The sequence below is a fragment of the Schistocerca serialis genome, chromosome 3, assembly GCF_023864345.2.
Source record: "Schistocerca serialis cubense isolate TAMUIC-IGC-003099 chromosome 3, iqSchSeri2.2, whole genome shotgun sequence".
Taxonomy (NCBI): domain Eukaryota; kingdom Metazoa; phylum Arthropoda; class Insecta; order Orthoptera; family Acrididae; genus Schistocerca; species Schistocerca serialis.
This window is the reverse complement of record NC_064640.1, coordinates 1,075,829,737-1,075,835,647: the sequence shown is the minus strand read 5'-3', so window position 1 is coordinate 1,075,835,647 and position 5,911 is coordinate 1,075,829,737.

Below are 5,911 nucleotides of genomic sequence, written 5' to 3'. Positions count from 1 at the left end.
TTCATCGTCAATAAGAAGGTCCAAGGGATACAGTAAACCTGGTGTGAAGCATCGGAATCTATAACTAGTGTCACAGGAATGGTTCAAAACATAATCAGTAAAAAGAGTCAGTCTTCTTGTCCATAAGTCGGCATTGTGCCTTTTGTATTTAATTCCGATGCAATGTCTGTGTTTTATCGTCAATAAGAAGGTCCAAGGGATTCAGTAAACCTGAAGTGAAGAATCGGAATCCATAACTAGTGTCACAGGAACGGTTCAAATCATAGACAGTAGGAAGAGTCAGTCTTCTTGTACTTCAGTCGGCATTTTGCCTTTTGTATTTAATTCCGATGCAATTTCTGTGTTTCATAGTCAATAAGAAGGTCCAAGGGATACAGTAAACCTGAAGTGAAGCATCGGAATCTATAACTAGTGACACAGGAATGGTTCAAATCATAGACAGTAGGTAGAGTCAGTCTTCTTGTACTTAAGTCGGCATTGTGCCTTTTGTATTTAATTCCGATTCAGTTTCTGTGTTTCATCGTCAATATGAAGGTCAGAGGGATACAGTAAACCTGAAGTGAAGCATCGGAATCTAAAACTAGTGTCACAGGAATTGTTCAAAACATAGACAGTAGGAGGAGATAGTCCTCTTGTACTTAAGTCGGCATTGTGCCTTTTCTATTTAATTCCGACGCAATTTCTGTGTTTCATCGCCAATAAGAAGGCCCACGGAATACAGTAAACCTGAAGTGAAGCATCGGAATCTATAACTAGTGTCACAGGAATGGTTCAAAACATAGACAGTAAGAAGAGTCAGTCTTCCTGTACTTAAGTCGGCATTGTGCCTTTTGTGCATCCGGACCAGACGAGATACCCTTAAGATTCTACAGTGATTATGCTAAAGAACTTGCCCCCTTTCTATCAGCAATTTATCGTAGATCGCTGGAAGAACGCAAAGTACCTAGCGACTGGAAGAAAGCGCTGGTTGTTCCCATTTTCAAGAAGGGTCATAAATCAGATGCGAATAATTATAGGCCTATTTCGCTTACGTCAATCTGTTGTAGAATAATGGAACATGTTTTGTGTTCTCGTATTATGACGTTCTTAGATAATACAAATCTCCTTCATCATAACCAACATGGATTCCGCAAACAGAGATCATGTGAAACTCAGCTCGCCCTATTTGCCCAAGAAATTCACAGTGCCGTAGACACTGGCGAGCAGATTGATGCCGTATTCCTGGACTTCAGGAAGGCATTTGATACGGTTCCGCACTTACGTTTAGTGAAAAAAATACGAGCTTACGGAATATCGGACCAGGTTTGTGATTGGATTCAGGATTTCCTAGAAGAAAGAACACAACATGTCATTCTTAACGGTTCAAAATCTGCAGATGTAGAGGTAATTTCGGGAGTACCGCAGGGAAGCGTGATAGGACCTTTATTGTTTGCAATATACATAAATGACTTAGTTGACAACATCGGTAGCTCCGTGAGGCTATTTGCAGATGACACGGTTGTCTACCAGAAAGTAGCAACATCAGAAGACTCGTACGTACTCCAGGAGGACCTGCAGAGGATTAATGCATGGTGCGACAGCTGGCAGCTTTCCCTAAACGTAGATAAATGTAATATAATGCGCATACATAGGGGCAGAAATCCATTCCAGTACGATTATGCCATAGGTGGTAAATCATTGGAAGCGGTAACGACCGTAAAATACTTAGGAGTTACTATCCGGAGCGATCTGAAGTGGAATGATCACATAAAACAAATAGTGGGAAAAGCAGGCGCCAGGTTGAGATTCATAGGAAGAATTCTAAGAAAATGTGACTCATCGACGAAAGAAGTAGCTTACAAAACGCTTGTTCGTCCGATTCTTGAGTATTGCTCATCAGTATGGGACCCTTACCAGGTTGGATTAATAGAAGAGATAGACATGATCCAGCGAAAAGCAGCGCGATTCGTCATGGGGACATTTAGTCAGCGCGAGAGCGTTACGGAGATGCTGAACAAGCTCCAGTGGCGGACACTTCAAGAAATGCGTTACGCAATACGGAGAGGTTTATTATCGAAATTACGAGAGAGCACATTCCGGGAAGAGATGTGCAACATATTACTACCGCCCACATATATCTCGCGTAATGATCACAACGAAAAGATCCGAGAAATTAGAGCAAATATGGAGACTTACAAGCAGTCGTTCTTTCCACGCACAATTCGTGTATGGAACAGGGAAGGGGGGATCAGATAGTGGTACAATAAGTACCCTCCGCCACACACCGTAAGGTGGCTCGCGGAGTATAGATGTAGATGTAGATGTAGATGTATTTAATTCCGACGCAATTTCTGTGTTTCATCGTCAATAAGAAGGTCCAAGGGTTTCAGGAAAGCTGAAGTGAAGCATCGGAATCTATAACTAGTGTCACAGGAATGGTTCAAAACTAGTCAGTAAGAAGAGTCAGTCTTCTTGTACTTAAGTCGGCATTGTGCCTTTTGTATTTAGTTCCGATGCAATTTCTGTGTTTCATCGACAATAAGACGGTCCAAGGGATACAGTAAACCTGAAGTGAAGCATCGGAATCTATAACTAGTGTCACTGGAATGGTTCAAAACATAGACAGTAGGAAGAGTCAGTCTTCTTGAACTTAAGTCGGCATTGTGCCTTTTGTATTTAATTCCGATGCAATTTATGTGTTTCATCGTCAATACGAAGGTCCAAGGGATACAGTAAACCTGGAGTGAAGCATCGGAATCCATAACTAGTTTCACAGGAATGGTTCAAAACATAGACAGTAAGAAGAGTCAGTCTTCTTGTACTTAGGTCGGCATTGTGCCTTTTCTATTTAATTCCGATGCAATTTCTGTGTTTCATCGCCAATAAGAAGTCAGAGGGATACAGTAAACATGAAGTGAAGCATCGGAATCTATAACTAGTGTCACAGGAATGGTTCAAAACATAGTCAGTAAGAAGAGTCAGTCTTCTTGTCCATAAGTCGACATTGTGCCTTTTGTATTTAATTCCGATGCAATTTCTGTGTTTCATCGTCAATAAGAAGATCCAAGGCATACAGTAAACCTGAAGTGAAGCATCGGAATCTATAACTAGTGTCACAGGAATGGTTCAAAACATAGTCAGTAAGAAGAGTCAGTTTTCAAGTACTTAAGTCGGCATTGTGCCTTTGGTATTTAATTCCGATGCAATATCTGTGTTTCATCGTCAATAAGAAGGTCCAAGGGATACAGTAAACCTGAAGTGAAGCATCGGAATCAAAAACTAGTGTCACAGGAATGGTTCAAAACATAGTCAGAGAGAAGAGTCAGTCTCCTTGTACTTAAGTCGGCATTGTGCCTTTTCTATTTAATTCCGATGCAATTTCTGTGTTTCATCGTCAACAAGAAGGTCCCAAGGATACAGTAAACCTGGTGTGAAGCATCGGAATCTATAACTAGTGACACAGGAAGGGTTCAAAACATGGACAGTAAGAAGAGTCAGTCTTATTGTACTTATGTCGGCATTGTGCCTTTGGTATTTAATTCCGATGCAATTTCTGTGTTTCATCGTCAATAAGAAGGTCCCAGGGATACAGTAAACCTGAAGTGAAGCATCGGAATCTATAACTAGTGTCACAGGAATGGTTCAAAACATAGTCAGTAACAAGGGTCAGTCTTCTTGTACCTAAGTCGGCATTGTGCCTTTTCTATTTATTTCCGATGCAATTTCGGTGCTTCATCGTCAATAAGAAGGTCCAAGGGATACAGTAAACCTGGTGTGAAGCATCGGAATCTACAACTAGTGTCACAGGAATGGTTCAAACATAGTCAGTAAGAAGAGTCAGTCTTCTTGTCCATAAGTCGGCATTGTGCCTTTTGAATTTAATTCCGATGCAATTTCAGTGTTTCATCCTCAATAAGAAGATCCAAGGGATACAGTAAACCTGAAGTGAAGCATCGGAAACTATAACTAGTGTCACAGGAATGGTTCAAATCATAGTCAGTAAGAAGAATCAGTTTTCATGTACTTAAGTCGTCATTGTGCCTATTGTATTTAATTCCGATGCAATTTCTGTGTTTCATCGTCAATAAGAAGGTCCAAGGGATACAGTAAACCTGGAGTGAAGCATCGGAATCTATAACTAGTTTCACAGGAATGGTTCAAAACATAGACAGTAAGAAGAGTCAGTCTTCTTGTACTTAGGTCGGCATTGTGCCTTTTTTATTTAATTCCGATGCAATTTCTGTGTTTCATCGTCAATAAGAAGGTCAGAGGGATACAGTAAACATGAAGTGAAGCATCGGAATCTATAACTAGTGTCACAGGAATGGTTCAAAACATAGTCAGTAAGAAAAGTCAGTCTTCTTGTCCATAAGTCGACATTGTGCCTTTTGTATTTAATTCCGATGCAATTTCTGTGTTTCATTGTCAATAAGAAGATCCAAGGCATACAGTAAACCTGAAGTGAAACATCGCAATCTATAACTAGTGTCACAGGAATGGTTCAAAACATAGTCAGTAAGAAGAGTCAGTTTTCAAGTACTTAAGTCGGCATTGTGAATTTTGTATTTAATTCCGATGCAATTTCTGTGTTTCATCGTCAATAAGAAGGTCCAAGGGATATAGTGAAACTGGAGTGAAGCATCGGATTCAAAAACTAGTGTCACAGGAATGGTTCAAAACATAGTCGGAGAGAAGAGTCAGTCTCCTTGTACTTAAGTCGGCATTGTGCCTTTTCTATTTAATTCCGGTGCAATTTCTGTGTTTCATCGTCAACAAGAAGGTCCCAAGGATACAGTAAACCTGGTGTGAAGCATCGGAATCTATAACTAGTGACACAGGAATGGTTCAAAACATGGACAGTATGAAGAGTCAGTCTTCTTGTACTTAGGTCGGCATTGTGCCTTTTCCATTTATTTCCGATGCAATTTCTGTGTTTCATCGTCAATAAGAAGGTCAGAGGGATACAGTTAACATGAAGTGAAGCATCGGAATCTATAACTAGTGTCACGGGAATGGTTCAAAACATAGTCAGTAAGAAGAGTCAGTGTTCATGTACTTAAGTCGGCATTGTGCGTTTTGTATTCAATTCCGGTGCAATTTCTGGAATTCATCGTCAATAAGAAGGTCCAAGGGATACAGTAAACCTGAAGTGAAGCATCGGAATCTATAACTAGTGTCACAGGAATGGTTCAAAACATAGTCAGTAACAAGAGTCAGTCTTCTTGTACTTAGGTCGGCATTGTGCCTTTTCCATTTAATTCCGATGCAATTTCTGTGTTTCATCGTCAATAAGAAGGTCAGAGGGATACAGTAAACATGAAGTGAAGCATCGGAATCTATAACTAGTGTCACAGGAATGGTTCAAAACAAAGTCAGTAAGAAGAGTCAGTCTTCTTGTCCATAAGTCGGCATTGTGCCTTTTGTATTTAATTCCGATGCAATTACAGTGTTTCATCATCAATAAGAAAGTCCAAGGGATACAGTAAACCTGAAGTGAAGCATCGGAATCTATAACTAGTGTCACAGGAATTGTTCAAAACATAGACAGTAGGAGGAGATAGGCTTCTTGTACTTAAGTCGGCATTGTGCCTTTTCTATTTAATTCCGACGCAATTTCTGTGTTTCATCGTGAATAAGAAGGCCCACGGAATACAGTAAACCTGAAGTGAAGCATCGGAATCTATAACTAGTGTCACAGGAATGGTTCAAAACATAGACAGTAAGAAGAGTCAGTCTTCCTGTACTGAAGTCGGCATTGTGCCTTTTGTATTTAATTCCAACGCAATTTCTATGTTTCATCGTCAATAAGAACGTCCAAGGGTTTCAGTAAAGATGAAGTGAAGCATCGGAATCTATAACTAGTGTCACAGGAATGGTTCAAACTAGTCAGTAAGAATAGTCAGTCTTCTTGTGCTTAAGTCGGCATTGTGCC